Source organism: Myxine glutinosa, chromosome 11, assembly GCF_964187855.1.
Source record: "Myxine glutinosa chromosome 11, kmMyxGlut1.1, whole genome shotgun sequence".
In the NCBI taxonomy this organism is placed as follows: Eukaryota; Metazoa; Chordata; class Myxini; order Myxiniformes; family Myxinidae; genus Myxine; species Myxine glutinosa.
Window position 1 is genome coordinate 64,063,983 of NC_136271.1, and position 17,041 is coordinate 64,081,023.

The following is a 17,041-nucleotide window of genomic DNA, read 5'->3' on the forward strand; positions in this document are numbered from 1 at the left end:
TTTGAAACATTCAAACCAATTCACTCCAATTTAAACATTTTGAAACATTCAAGCCAATTCACTCCAATTTAAACATTTTGAAACATTCAAACCAATTCACTCCAATTTAAACATTTTGAAACATTCAAACCAATGCACTCCAATTTAAACATTTTGAAACATTCAAACCAATTCACTACAATTTAAACATTTTGAAACATTCAAACCAATTCGCTCCAATTTAAACATTTTGAAACATTCAAACCAATTCACTACAATTTAAACATTTTGAAACATTCAAACCAATTCACTCCAATTTAAACATTTTGAAACATTCAAGCACATTTCTGTAACTCGTGAAAATCTTTAAATAGGCAAAATTTTAACCAATCTATAAACGTCACCTGCTTTGATGTTTTTATTCACCAGAAACTACATCAGACAAAACTGGGTGCCAACACATGCCAACTATTGGCTGCTTTCTTGCAAATACCCAGAATGCTTTGCGCAGCGCTTCATATCACTTTACACAGGAATCGCCACATAATGCAACCGGTGCCCCACAAACTTTCAGCAACCTGTTAATCTATTACAATGATGAAGATTCTCAAACAAAAAGTGCAGGTTGACTTTGAAGCACACCTGTAAACAACATTGCATTATTCAGAATGCAATATGAAATGGAGGGAACGGACACGTATACTAACTAACCCAATTTTCCTTTTCTTTCTCATTTTTCTCAGTAGGTCCCCAGGTATGCCACCTGGCCTTGGCCACTCACTCTCGTTGCAGGAACTATTCTCGGCAGGTATTCCCCTTCACTCTCCAGGCTTCAGCAGTGATCTGGGCCTTTGTGAAGAAACCCCTCTGCATCGACTGCTGCAGCTGTGGAAGAGTTTTTCCTTAGATCCTTTACCTGCCGAGTCATTTAATCAAAGGCGGTCTCGAAGCGTTGGTTACAGAAACAGGGCCTCTCCACAATCTACAGGCCTAACTATTCCACAACCTTTCCAGGTTGGCTTGCATTGTTTAAGTTGCAAAGTTTAAAAAATGGGGTGGGAGGGGCAATCAGAGCTATTTCTTCTTCTTCTTTCATCGACCACAATTATTCCCACATTCTTGTGAAGTTGGCCAAGGGAAGTTTGTGGCCGAATTCTTCCATGAAAGAGCCAGGCCTGACGTTCGACTAGGGTTAGAGCAGAAATTAGCAATTTCTTCATGGTGCTGGATGGCAGTTTATATAGCTGGGTGTGGATTCAAACCCGGGGGTGCGTTCAGTTACCAAGCGGCTAGCTACTGCTTGTCGAGCCTGCCGTTCGCTTTCGAATGGAGGGCTTGATTGAGTGCTTAAGCCACTTTGGTGAGTGCTCTACAAGAAACTTGGTAACTGAACACACCCTTGGCTAGATAGCTCAGAAGCGAGTGTGCATACCTATAGGGCATAGGCCATTATTCCAGGCAAAATTGGAGGGATTTATGGTGAAAATTGTTTCAGGTGAATACATTTCAGATGAAAGAATAAAACATTGTTGGATTCAGTTATTCCCACTGAATGAAACATAAATAATCATCACACCCATTATATACTCTAGTATGGTGTGTGTTGTATTTTTGGTACTTCTATTATAATTCAAACAAGAAACAAAACTTTATTTCGTTTTACAATTATCCTCGTTTGGCAATTCCTTTTGATTCTGTGACGTTCGTGCGCGTCGTAACAAAAAAAAAAAAATCGCACAGTGTCCAAAAGTAGCAGGTCAGTTTGGCATTTTTAATATGAAATAAGCAGTCTAGAAACGAACGAAACTCTTTAGAATTACCTTTTAGAATAGTGCTTAAGAATTACCATTTATAACCCATTATAATTACCTTTTAGAATAGTGCTTAAGAATTACCATTTATAACCCATTATAATTACCCTTTAGAATAATGCTTAAGAATTACCATTTATAACCCATTAGAATTACCCTTTAGAATAATGCTTAAGAATTACCATTTATAACCCATTATAATTACCCTTTAGAATAATGCTTAAGAATTACCATTTATAACCCATTAGAATTACCCTTTAGAATAATGCTTAAGAATTACCATTTCTAACCCATTATAATTACCCTTTAGAATAATGCTTAAGAATTACCATTTATAACCCATTAGAATTACCCTTTAGAATAATGCTTAAGAATTACCATTTATAACCCATTATAATTACCCTTTAGAATAATGCTTAAGAATTACCATTTATAACCCATTAGAATTACCCTTTAGAATAATGCTTAAGAATTACCATTGATAACCCATTATAATTACCCTTTAGAATAATGCTTAAGAATTACCATTGATAACCCATTATAATTACCCTTTAGAATAATGCTTAAGAATTACCATTTATAACCCATTAGAATTACCCTTTAGAATAATGCTTAAGAATTACCATTTATAACCCATTATAATTACCCTTTAGAATAATGCTTAAGAATTACCATTTATAACACATTAGAATTACCCTTTAGAATAATGCTTAAGAATTACCATTTATAACCCATTATAATTACCCTTTAGAATAATGCTTAAGAATTACCATTGATAACCCATTAGAATTACCCTTTAGAATAATGCTTAAGAATTACCATTTATAACCCATTATAATTACCCTTTAGAATAATGCTTAAGAATTACCATTTATAACCCATTATAATTACCCTTTAGAATAATGCTTAAGAATTACCATTTATAACCCATTAAAATTACCCTTTAGAATAGTGCTTAAGAATTACCATTTATAACCCATTATAATTACCCTTTAGAATAATGCTTAAGAATTACCATTTATAACCCATTATAATTACCCTTTAGAATAATGCTTAAGAATTACCATTTATAACCCATTATAATTACCCTTTAGAATAATGCTTAAGAATTACCATTTATAACCCATTAGAATTACCCTTTAGAATAATGCTTAAGAATTACCATTTATAACCCATTATAATTACCCTTTAGAATAATGCTTAAGAATTACCATTGATAACCCATTAGAATTACCCTTTAGAATAATGCTTAAGAATTACCATTTATAACCCATTATAATTACCCTTTAGAATAATGCTTAAGAATTACCATTTATAACCCATTATAATTACCCTTTAGAATAATGCTTAAGAATTACCATTTATAACCCATTATAATTACCCTTTAGAATAGTGCTTAAGAATTACCATTTATAACCCATTATAATTACCCTTTAGAATAATGCTTAAGAATTACCATCTATAACCCATTAGAATTACCCTTTAGAATAATGCTTAAGAATTACCATTTATAACCCATTAGAATTACCCTTTAGAATAGTGCTTAAGAATTACCATTTATAACCCATTAGAATTACCCTTTAGAATAATGCTTAAGAATTACCATTTATAACCCATTATAATTACCCTTTAGAATAATGCTTAAGAATTACCATCTATAACCCATTAGAATTACTCTTTAGAATAATGCTTAAGAATTACCATCTATAACCCATTAGAATTACCCTTTAGAATAATGCTTAAGAATTACCATTTATAACCCATTAGAATTACCCTTTAGAATAGTGCTTAAGAATTACCATTTATAACCCATTAGAATTACCCTTTAGAATAATGCTTAAGAATTACCATTTATAACCCATTAGAATTACCCTTTAGAATAATGCTTAAGAATTACCATCTATAACCCATTAGAATTACTCTTTAGAATAATGCTTAAGAATTACCATTTATAACCCATTTGAATTACCCTTTTGGACCCTTTATAATTAACATTTAGAACCCTCTAGTCTAGAATTACCCTCTATAATTACCCTCTATAATTACCCTCTATAATTACCCTCTATAATTACCCTTTAGAATTACCCTTTAGAATTACCATTTAGAATTACCCTTTAGAATTACCCTCTATAATTACCCTTCAGAATTACCCTCTATAATTACCCTTTAGAATTACCCCCTATAATTACCCTTTAGAATTACCCTCTATAATTACCCTTTAGAATTACCCTCTATAATTACCCTTTAGAATTACACTCTAGAATTACCCTTTAGAATTACACTCTAGAATTACCCTTTAGAATTACACTCTAGAATTACCCTTTATAATTACCCTCTATAATTACCCTTTAGAATTACCCTCTATAATTACCCTTTAGAATTACCCTTTAGAATTACCCTTTAGAATTACCCTTTAGAATTACCCTCTATAATTACCCTTTAGAATTACCCTCTGTAATTACCCTTTAGAATTACCCTCTATAATTACCCTTTAGAATTACCCTCTATAATTACCCTTTAAAATTACCCTCTATAATTACCCTTTAGAATTACCCTTTAGAATTACCCTCTATAATTACCCTTTAGAATTAACCTCTATAATTACCCTTTAGAATTACCCTTTAGAATTACTTTTTAGAATTACCCTCTATAATCACCCTTTAGAATTACCCTTTAGAAATACCCTTTAGAAATACCCTTTAGAATTACCCTTTAGAATTACCCTTTAGAATTACCCTTTAGAATTACCCTCTATAATTACCCTCTATAATTACCCTCTAGAATTACCCTTTAGAATTACCCTCTATAATTACCCTGTATAATTACCCTTTAGAATTACTTTAGAATTACCCTCCAGAATTATCCTCGATAATTACCCTTTAGAATTATCCTCTATAATTACCCTTTAGAATTACCCTTTAGAATTACCCTTTAGAATTACCCTTTAGAATTACCCTCTATAATTACCCTTTAGAATTCCCCCTCTATAATTACCCTCTATAATTACCCTCTATAATTACCCTCTATAATTACCCTCTATAATTACCCTCTATAATTACCCTCTATAATTACCCTCTATAATTACCCTCTATAATTACCCTCTATAATTACCCTCTATAATTACCCTCTATAATTACCCTTTAGAATTACCCTTTGGAATTACCCTTTAGAATTACCTTTTAGAATTACCCTCGATAATTACCCTTTAGAATTACCCTTTAGAATTACCCTCGATAATTACCGTTTAGAATTACCCTTTAGAATTACCCTCGATAATTACCCTTTAGAATTACCCTCAATAATTACCCTTTAGAATTACCCTTTAGAATTACCCTCGATAATTACCCTTTAGAATTACCCTTTAGAATTACCCTCGATAATTACCGTTTAGAATTACCCTTTAGAATTACCCTCTATAATTACCCTTTAGAATTACCCTTTGGAATTACCCTTTCGAATTACCCTTTAGAATTATCCTTTTAGAATTACTTTTTAGAATTACCCTCTATAATTACCCTTTGGAATTACACTCTAGAATTACCCTCTAGAATTACCCTCTAGAATTACCCTCTAGAATTACCCTCTAGAATTACCCTTTGGAATTACCCTTTGGAATTACCTTTTAGAATTACCTTTTAGAATTACCTTTTAGAATTACTTTTTCGAATTTAGAAGAATTACCTTTTAGAATTACTCTATAATTATCCTTTAGAATTACCCTTTAGAATTACTCTCCAGAATTACCCTTTAGAATTACCCTTTAGAATTACCCTTTAGAATTACTCTCCAGAATTACCCTTTAGAATTACCCTTTAGAATTACCCTTTAGAATTACCCTTTGGAATTACCCTTTGGAATTACCCTTTGGAATTACCCTCTGGAATTACCCTCTAGAATTACCCTTTAGAATTACCCTTTAGAATTACCCTTTAGAATTACCCTTTAGAATTACCCTTTAGAATTACCCTTTAGAATTACCCTTTGGAATTACCTTTTTGCATTACCCTTTAGAATTACCCTTCAGAATTACCCTTTAGAATTATCCTTTAGAATTACCTCTAGAATTACCCTTTAGAATTACCCTTTAGAATTACCCTTTGGAATTACCTTTTAGAATTATCCTTTAGAATTACCCTTCAGAATTACCCTTTAGAATTACCCTTTAGAATTACCCTCTAAAATTACCCTCTAGAATTACCCTTTAGAATTACCCTTTAGAATTATCCTCTGAAATTACCCTCTGAAATTACCCTCTAGAATTACCCTTTAGAATCACCCTCTCGAATTACCCTTTAGAATTACTTTTTAGAATCACCCTCTAGAATTACCTTTTAGAAATACCCTGTAGAATTACCCTTTAGAAATACCCTTTAGAAATACCCTCTAGAATTACCCTCTGGAATTACCCTTTAGAATTACCCTCTAAAATTACCTTTTGGAATTAACCTTTAGAATTACCCTCTGGAATTACCCTTTAGAATTACCCTCTAGAATTACCTTTTGGAATTAACCTTTAGAATTACCCTCTAGAATTACCTTTTAGAATTACCCTTTAGAATTACCTTTAAGAATCACCCTTTAAAATCACCCTTTAAAATCACCCATTAGAATTATCCTCTAGAACCCTCTAGAATTACAATTTAGAATCATCTAAAATTACCCTTTATAATTAAACAAGGTGAGTTCGAAAGGTTCTTCTTCTTCATTTTTTACGGACGGATGGATGGATGGAAGGACATAGCCAGATATTGAAGCTGCTTCGCCCCTTTAAAAAAACCCCACTAAAAACATCACGACATTCTGAGCAGACCAGCCAATGTTATTACGGACATTGGCCACCAATGATGTCCTCTCTCACAAACCAAATGTGGACATCTCTTATTAACAGGTGAGATTAGCCGTCGATGGCTATCGAAAATCTACAAGTAGAATTTACCGTCATTTTTGTACATCACAAGGTGTCTGTTGGTATTTACTTTGAACAACAATTAATTGGCCAATAGTAGTGGAATGGGCTTGTGGTTAGGGAGGCCAATTCGGTGCACCTCGTAACCACCATCAGGAGCGTACACTGAACTGAGAGGATGGCCCGATGGAACATCTTGGCACAAAAACAAATGGCAAAAAAGATCAACATTTTGTTAGTACCTTTGGAGCCAAGAAAAGGAAAGAAAATCACATTTGTGGGTGAAAAATTGTTACAACCCTTGTATTATCATCCAAAACCACTCGACATCAACAGCCCAGTGCAAGTGTCGAGGACTGATTTCCAGATTTAAACCCATCATAAACACAAGGCAGGTGTAACATTTAAAGGTTTATGCACCTTCTTAAACGCAAAGGTCACATTACTCACCCGCGTCCCACAAACCCCAAACCACAGCTCAACGCCACCGGTACAAGCTGGGAATATTAAACGGATGTGCTCACTTATCAACTTGTGATCTTCAATAAATAAATAAAAACATAAAATGCGTGGCCAAAGGAATGGTTTCAGTCTCAGGGAATTCACCTGTTCCTTTTATCTTGGGAGTCTAACGGACCTACATATTCCCAGGCACGTTACACAAATTCCATCCTGATGAGTGATGACTCTTTAACCTGATAAACTTGCTCGATGGGATATAATTTTGTCGACCATTTAAACGATAACTAGAACGGCACTCGGTAGAGTGCACACCTCAACCAGGTGAACAGTTTACGTTTTGTTTCCCACTGATAGACCTGAACCAAAATCTAATTGCCTTATTGTCCCCCGTCGCACCGCGGAGCGAAAGGGGGACTATGGTTTTCCCCTCCGTCCGTGTGTCCTTCCGTCCGTCCGTGCGGGCATGCGTGCGTGTGGGCGTGCATGCGTGCGTAAGCGAAGGACCGCATTCGAATTTGGTGTGTGGGTGCAACCCACGTCAAAATCCAAGATGGCCGCCGCCATGTATGTCTGATGCCATGTATGTCTGAACCTTGTGAGCGAAATATCTTCAAAAATAAGCGAAGTACCAACTTCTAATCTGGTGTGTGGGTGTATCTAGGCATAAGGACGAACGCGATTGAAAATTGGGTCGCCACGTCAAAATCCAAGATGCCCGCCACCATATATATGTCTGAACCTTGTGAGCGAAATATCATATCATAGCATGTTTTCTGCGACTTCCACTTTGTCAACTCACATCACTTCCCCGACGGGGGACCTATTTCTTATCACCGAACCAACTCATCCACCAAGTTCCGTCGGAATGTGTTCATAGCTTTTTGAAATGTCGTGCTGTAGATCGTTTCTAGCCCCATCTCTCAATGGTGAAGAATCACTTAAGATTTTCTACTACCTGGATTTGGATCCGGATCTTCACCAAAATCTAATCCATTCGTCCTTGTCACACAATCAACCTGTCCACCAAATCTCGTCCGAATCTGTCCAAAACTTTTCGAGATAGCCTGCTCACAGACCAAAAAAAACTCAGACAAACAGGGGTGAAAACATCACCAGCGATATGGATTCGGATATGAGAATTCTTTAATTTTTTAATGATTCTTCACCATTGGGAGATAGGGCCAAAAACGATACAAAGCAGGATATCTCAAAAGGTTGTGGACGGATTTGGACGAAACTTGGTGGACCGGTTGGGTGTCTGACAAGGACAAATTGATTCGATTTTGGTGAAGATCTGAATATGGATTCGGATATGAGAATTATTTAATTTCTTAGTGATTCTTCACCATTGGGAGATAGGGCCAAAAACGATACATACCAGGATATCTCAAAAAGTTATGGATGGATTTGGACGAAACTTGGTGGACAGGTTTGGGTGTGTGACAAGGAAGAATCGATTCGATTTTGGTGAAGATCCGCATCCCGATCCAGCTAGTATAATTTATTAAGTGATTCTTCACCATTGAGTGATATGGTCAACCAGGTGGAGGTATGCTCTCTACTGACTGCCGTTCTAGTTGATCAATGATATTTCTGCAGATGCTTCCTGCCAGTTGTGATGTTGCCATTGTTCAGATGACCATCCGTGAGGCCGAGAGACAGCGATGGAGGCGAGTTCAGCTTTTGGCGGGAGGCATGGGATCAAGATCACGGATAAAGGAACTGGAGTTCCTGGATCAGGACAAATGCAGGCAGCAATTTCGTGCTAAGCCTGTCCCGGCACAATCACAACAATTGATCTACGACACACTGTGCACGGAACGCAAAGAAAGGAGCCGGCTCGGAGTGCAGAAACGCAAGGTAGTGCCAAGATTACGGTAATGTACTCCCAATGTTGTTACTACTGGTCGTGTTACTCAAGTACAAACCAAAACTAGAAAGGGCAATCAATCAGAGATTCAAACCCTCACCAGGACTTGTTTTGTGTGGTGTTTGTGTGGTTTCCTGTGGTGTAATTTGTGTACCAACTGTTTGTGTTCTGGTGTGTTTGTATGGTGTGCAGACGATGCATTGACGGTTTAGGCTTATGTTCATACAGCGGACAAACAGACATTTTTGGTTTTGTTGTATAGATTCACGTTGCAATCATATGTATTTTGTAGACATAAATACATACTTGATAGATAGGCATATTTCATTCATGTAGACTTATTTAGATAGAACATACTTTAAAGACGCATTCACATTCTTGATAGTACATGCTCTATACTAAACGTACTCACATTATAATAGTACGTACTTTAGATATGCTCACATTGCAATAATATACGTGCTCGTATTGTAATAGGACGTTGTTTACAGTATAGTCCAATATTACATATTTTATAGACGTACCCACATTATAATTGCACATATTTTATAGACGTACCCACATTATAATTGTATATATTTTATAGACGTACCCACATTATAATTGTACATATTTTATAGACGTACCCACATTATAATTGTATATCTTTTATAGACGTACCCACATTATAATTGTATATATTTTATAGACGTACCCACATTATAATTGTACATATTTTATAGAAGTACCCACATTATAATTGTAAATATTTTATAGAAGTACCCACATTATAATTGTAAATATTTTATAGAAGTACCCACATTATAATTGTAAATATTTTATAGAAGTACCCACATTATAATTGTACATATTTTATAGACGTACCCACATTATAATTGTACATATTTTAGACATACCCACATTATAATTGTACATATTTTATAGACGTACCCACATTATAATTGTACATATTTTATAGAAGTACCCACATTATAATTGTACATATTTTATAGACGTACCCACATTATAATTGTACATATTTTATAGACGTACCCACATTATAAGCGTACATATTTTATAGAAGTACCCACATTATAATTGTAAATATTTTATAGACGTAACCACATTATAATTGTACATATTTTATAGACGTACCCACATTAAAATTGTACATACTTTATAGACATACCCCCATTATAATTGTACATAATTTATAGACGTACGCACATTATAATTGTACATATTTTATAGACATACCCACATTATAATTGTACATACTTTATAGTTGTACGTACTCAGTTGACAAATAATGAAATAAAGACCGCGTAATACTGGCTATGTTAGCATATTCTCTGCGGACAAAGAGACAGACAAACAAACAGACTCAAATGTAATACCCTGTCCTCTATCTAGCGAGGGTAATCATATTTTAACAGCAATGGCCGCACCGTGGTCACAACCTACAACAAAATCCGGTAACAGGCCGATTGGGAAACGCACACTTAATGCGCTATTAAATAATTAACTCAACACCTCCTATCCATGTCAACCTCCCCACGGATATATCAGAATGAGGTGATTCGTCACACGGTCATGGATTGCTCTACCCCAATATGGGGCCGTTCAAAAATTACATAACGCTATTTTGTTTAGTCATTTGCCTAATGTTATGCGTGATTCTGATGTATGTGTGGTCTAACGGGTTGATTAAACCTTACTATTACTTGACATATGATTATATTTTTTTGGGTCCCTCATCATGAATACCACTCGACCCAAACAAAGCAAATAGAAATCTGACGCAACAAACCCGAGCAGTAGTCAGGTTCACTATGTTTTTTCGTTCAAAATCATGGTAGATTAGCAAACCTATACATTTTTGGAAACGTTATTACATGGAAAATCTGAAAATCAATGTTTACATTTGCCAATTCTGACCAATTCGATTCGACCAATTCGACCAATTCCATTCGACCAATTCGACCATTCGACCATTCGACCAATCGCTTCGATCGACCATTCGACCATTCGACCAATTCGATCGATTCGATGCGATTCATCAAATTCGATTCAATCGACCATTCGACCAATTCGATTTGCCAATCAATTTGACCGACCTTTGCTTGTGTGGAACGGACTGTGAAAACGATGCGGACTATATTGTCGGATACGACACACAGGACAGTGATGACGAACTCTAAATGGCATATTCTGTAATCGTATATGTTTGATGCCATTGACTGCCTGTGTATATTTTGTCATTGACTGCCTGTGTAGATGTGAAGTTATACTGACTGCATGTGTATATATGATTTTGCTGACTGCCTGTGTATGTTTGGTGATATGAATTATTGTGACACATTTTGATGTTATTAACTGCCTGTACAAAATGATAACATGTATTTGATTATGCAACTTATCGCGAATATAAAGACAGTATTTTGCAATTCAAAACCTTTGATTCGTGTCTTACCATTCCCCATAGCACTAATTTGATACTTTCATTGGATTCCTTGTCCCTGAAAATATAGGTTTAGTATATTTTTAAAAGTTTTTAGGGTAATTAGAGGCAGAAATAGAACAAAATATGTATTTTACAGTGGCCATTTTGAAAATCCAAAATGGCCGCCATACAGGTATCTCTCCAAATGTAAACATTGATTTTTAGTTTCCTTATGCTATAACCTTTCCAAAAATGTATAGGTTTGCTAATCTACCATGATTTTGAACGAAATATAATTTATTGACATAGTGAACCTGACTACAGTGTATAATCAGCAAAGGCCTACAAACCAAATATGTTAGGCCCCCCAGAAAACCAAGATGACAGCTATATCATTTGTCTTGGTGCTATGGTGGGTGGAGTGAAGAGACAGATGTGGTCGTGGTCTGGCAGCTGCCCAACCAATTGGTGCACATTTCAAAAATCGACAAAAAAAAAAATCGACAAGAACCCAAACAACAACATCAACGTAAAACTCTTGTACACCTGCGACACAGGAATACGTATGTCTGATCATTTTCATTTTTATTCAGTTTATCTTCTTATACAAAAATAATGCACTACAAGGCAGCAAATGTAACTTCGTGAATAATAACCAGCACTTTTTTTGAAGACAGGCAAGTCTTACCTATGGGTAGATGATTGGATAAGAGCCATCACCTGATTCACCAAGGCAAGCCATTTTACAGCTGCAGATCATTCCAACAAGTATCTGAAACACAGAAGTAAACGTGAAAACAAGCACTGCTTCCTCATGTAGCCCTTGCTCAATGAGGAAGCAATGCTTATCGAAAATAAGATCCTGTGGCGGACACAAAAGCCCACTGGCGTGGTGACATCATTCCACGCACAAAGTGGGCGGTGGCCACGCCCGAGGGGTAGGCGTGGCCTCATGATATACACCGGGCGACCAGCCCGGAGGAGTTCAGTGTTACAGTGTAGTCTTACAATAAAGACATTTATATGTTACCGCTTGTCCGCTTCCTCCTTGCTCACAAGCAGCGCGCGTAACGCCGCGCTTTACTGGTGACCCTCGACGTTGGATCTGCCGGAGCGATCCTTCCACACGCGACGCCATCGCCATGGCCGCCTTCGTCAAACTTCCGGAATTTTGGGAGGCTCAGGCCGAAGTCTGGTTCGTCCAGGCCGAAGCCCAATTTCAGCTTCGGCGCCTCACCAACGACGACCTGCGCTACTGCCATGTCGTCGCCTCCCTCGGGCCCGGCACGGCCGCTCGAGTTGTGTCCGTCCTTCGCCACCCACCGGACGGCCACAAGTACGAGGCACTCAAGCGGCTACTCCTAGCCACGTTCGGCCTCACGGACGATGCACGGGCCGATCGCATCCTGGATCTCCCCGAGCTCGGTGAGACGCGCCCGTCGGTCCGAATGGACCATATGCTGTCACTGTTGGGCGACGAAGCCCCCGGTTCGCTATTCCGGGCGCTTTTCCGTCGCCAACTTCCAGCGCAGGTTCGCCTCGCGTTGGCCGGGACCGGGCTAACGGAACCCCGAGCATTGGCGGCCGAGGCGGACAAGTACTTCGCCGCTTCGGACACGCGGGCGAGCGTTGGCGTGGCCGTCACGGCCTTCGACGCTGATGTTCCACAGCATCATCTTCTACAGCACGCTGATGTTCCACAGCATCATCTTCTACAGCACGCTGATGTTCCACAGCATCATCTTCTACAGCACGCTGTGGTTCAGCAGCATGCTGATACGCACCTCGTGAACGCCGCCACGCCCCGCCCACCGCCGCGGCGAAAACCGCCACCGCGGGGAAACCCGTCGACTCCACCGGCCTGGCGGAGCCAGCCGCGCTCCTCCAGCTCCACCACCTGGTGCTGGTTCCACGCCAAGTTCGGCCACGAAGCTCGGCGGTGTCATCCGCCGTGCTCCTTCAACGGGTCGGGAAACGCCCGGGCCGGCGCTCAATTGTGGCGATGAGCGCCGGCCGTTCGAGCAGCCTGCTGTTCATAACGGACACCTTCTCCGGGCGCCGTTACCTGTGCGACACGGGAGCACAGGTGAGTGTCGTTCCCGCCGGCACGTCAGACAAGCACGCCGCGGGTGGGGGCCCTGCGCTGCTTGCCGCGAACGGGACGCCCATCCGTACGTACGGAAAACGCTGCCTCTCTCTGCGGTTTGGAGGGCAGGTTTTCCGATGGACGTTCGTCACCGCCGACGTGCCCATGGCACTGCTTGGCGCGGACTTCCTGTGCGCTAATGGGCTCCTGGTCGACGTCAAGCGCAGACGGCTTGTCCAGGCCGAGACGTTCAGCTCGCTCGCATGTGCGTTGCCCAGCTCAACGAGCGGCTTGCCAAGCGGCTTGCCGAACGATTCGGTTCCGGCCACGTTGGTCTGTACGCTTCCGGCAGCGGACGCATTCACCCGCCTCCTCGCCGGCTTCCCGGCCCTCACGCGGCCCACCTTCTCGGCGGGGGCCGTCAAGCACGGGGTGGCCCATCACATCCCCACCGTCGGGCCACCGGTCTACGCCCGGGCACGCCGCCTCGAGCCGACGAAGCTGGCGGTGGCAAAAGCGGAGTTCGCTACCCTGGAGCGACTCGGCATCGTTCGGCGCTCAGAGAGCGCTTGGGCGTCGCCGCTGCACATCGTGCCGAAGCCCGGCGGGGGATGGCGACCGTGCGGGGACTATCGCCGTCTCAATGACGCCACGACTCCCGACCGCTACCCCGTCCCCCACATTCAGGACTTTTCCGCCCGTTTGGCGGGCAGGTCCTTCTTCTCGAAGGTGGACCTCATACGCGGCTACCATCAGGTCCCCGTCAGGCCGGAGGACGTCCCGAAGACGGCGGTCATCACGCCATTCGGACTCTTCGAGTTCCTGCGCATGCCCTTCGGTCTGAAGAATGCGGCTCAGGCGTTCCAGCGACTGATGGACAGCGTCCTGCGCGACTTGGATTTTGTCTACGTCTACCTGGACGATATCCTCGTCGCCAGCGCGTCCCGCGAAGAGCACCTACGCCACCTCCGCACGCTCTTCGAACGCCTGGGCCAGCATGGCCTGATTGTGAACCCCGCAAAGTGCCGGTTCGGCGCCGCCACAATCGATTTTCTGGGGCACCGTGTCACCAGGCACGGAGCCGTCCCCCTGCCGGCCAAGGTGGAGGCGGTGAAGGGGTTTCCGCGCCCCCGCACAATCAGAGGGCTGCAGGAGTTCCTGGGCATGGTGAACTTTTACCATCGGTTCCTGCCCCGTATCGCCCAGCTCCTGCGCCCCCTGCACGAAGCTCTCCGAGGTAAGCCGGGCAAAGGCGACGTTACCTGGACCGAGCAGATGGACACGGCGTTCACGGGCGCGAAGCTCGCTTTGGCTAACGCCACCATGCTCGCGCACCCGGCGCCCGATGCACCGATCGCCCTCACCACCGATGCCTCGGACTACGCGGTGGGCGCGGTGCACGAGCAATGGGTGCGTGGAGCTTGGCAACCGCTGGCGTTCTTTAGCCGGCAGCTTCGCCCGCCCGAACGCCGTTACAGTACCTTCGACCGCGAGTTGCTCGGACTTCACTTGGCGGTCAGGCACTTCCGTCATCTGCTCGAGGGCCGGGAGTTCACTGCCTTCGTCGACCACAAGCCGCTGATCTTCGCGATGGGCAAGGTCACCGAGCCGTGGTCGGCCCGGCAGCAGCGTCACCTCTCGGCCGTGTCCGAGTACACGACGGACATCCAGCACGTCGCGGGGAAGGACAACCCGGTTGCGGATTGCCTTTCCCGGGCCGTCGCCCACGCAGTCCACCTCGGCATCGACTATGCCCGGATGGCAGCGGACCAGGCCGCTGACCCCGACGTCCAGGCCTTGCGGACCGCCGTCACGGGCCTCCGCGTCACCGAGGTGCCGTTCGACGGCGCGGGCGCGGCCCTCTTGTGCGACGTCTCCCTCGGGCGTCCTCGCCCCATTGTGCCCGCGGGCTGGCAGCGCCAGGTGTTTGACGCCATCCACGGCCTGTCCCACCCGGGCGCGAGGGCCTCCCAAAGGCTGATCGCCGACAAGTTCGTCTGGCATGGCCTCCGGAAGGCCGTCCACGGCTGGGCCAGGACGTGCCTCGCGTGCCAGCGCGCCAAGGTGCACCGGCACACCCAGGCCCCGTTGGCCCCGTTCACGGTGCCTGAACGCCGGTTTGACCACGTCCACGTGGACCTGGTGGGACCTCTGCCCCCCTCGCGGGGTTTCACCTACGTCCTCACCATGGTGGACCGCACCACCCGGTGGCCGGAGGCCGTGCCCTTGGCGTCGACAACGGCGGCTGGGTCGACAGGCTCCCCTGGGTCCTGCTGGGCCTCCGGACGGCGCCCAAGGAGGACCTGCGCGCATCCGCGGCGGAGTTGGTCTTCGGGCAACCGCTGCGGGTGCCGGGCGAGTTCCTCCCCGACTCCACGGCACCATGGTCCGCGGCACAGCAGCGCTCCGCTCTGCAAGAGACCGCCCAGAGGTTCGCCCCGGTGCCAACGGCATGCCACGGGCACCCACCGACGCACGTCGCCCCGGAGCTTCGCACGGCGGAGTACGTCTTCGTCCGCCACGATGCCCATCGGACACCACTGCGGCCCCCGTACGACGGGCCTTTCCGCGTGCTGGAGACCGGGGCGAAGCACTTCACCCTGGACACTCCTGACCGCGTTTCGGTAGACCGCCTCAAGCCGGCCCACCTCGATGTGGACCATCCACCGCCAGTGGCCCGACCCCCACGTCGGGGCCGCCCTCCTGCGGGCGGACCCCCGGCACCGCCCAGCCCCGCCGCCACGGCGCCCCCCGGTCCTGCACCCATCCCAGGGGCAGCCAGGGGCATCCCACCTGGTATCCCTGCACCCCGGACGCCGCCGATCGCCAGGGGGCGCTTCGGCCGGGTCATTCGTCTGCCCCGCAAACTGGCCCTCCAGGTGCGCGGGAATTCTGGGGGGGCGCGTGTGGCGGACACAAAAGCCCACTGGCGTGGTGACATCATTCCACGCACAAAGTGGGCGGTGGCCACGCCCGAGGGGTAGGCGTGGCCTCATGATATACACCGGGCGACCAGCCCGGAGGAGTTCAGTGTTACAGTGTAGTCTTACAATAAAGACATTTATATGTTACCGCTTGTCCGCTTCCTCCTTGCTCACAAGCAGCGCGCGTAACGCCGCGCTTTAATCCTAAATTGTTGCCAAAAATGCAAATTTACTTGAGAAATTGCAATGAGCTTCGGTTTTGGATGCCCTTCGTTTCCGGAGAAGGCCGTGCACGTCAAACATACTACCCGATCAATATGCAGTGGAGAACCTGCTGCCCAGACAGCAGTTTAACCCTTAGTCAAGGAACCTCCAAGTTGACCAAAAAACTTGTTACCCGCACTCGAGGCAGGAATTGATCATTTGTTCATGGTAACTCATCTACTCTTCGTGAAGCACACCGTGGGATCTTTACTGTCTACCAACTAATGCCGGCAGACAAGATGGCCAGTATAATGTCCATACAAGGGACGACACTGTAAGGTATCTCGACAAACTACGATCGATTGTTGTAGTACACG

General features: G+C 43.5%; 1 long non-coding RNA gene across 1 annotated transcript; it reads right to left on the reverse strand.

The window, feature by feature from the left end:
• Positions 1–403: 403 nt before the first annotated feature.
• LOC137416292 (uncharacterized) lies at positions 404–16,771 on the reverse strand. The gene is made up of 3 exons (XR_010982253.2): positions 16,694–16,771; positions 12,139–12,222; positions 404–864 (listed from the first exon to the last, which is right to left on the reverse strand). It is a non-coding gene; the product is annotated as an uncharacterized LOC137416292 (long non-coding RNA).
• Positions 16,772–17,041: the final 270 nt, after the last annotated feature.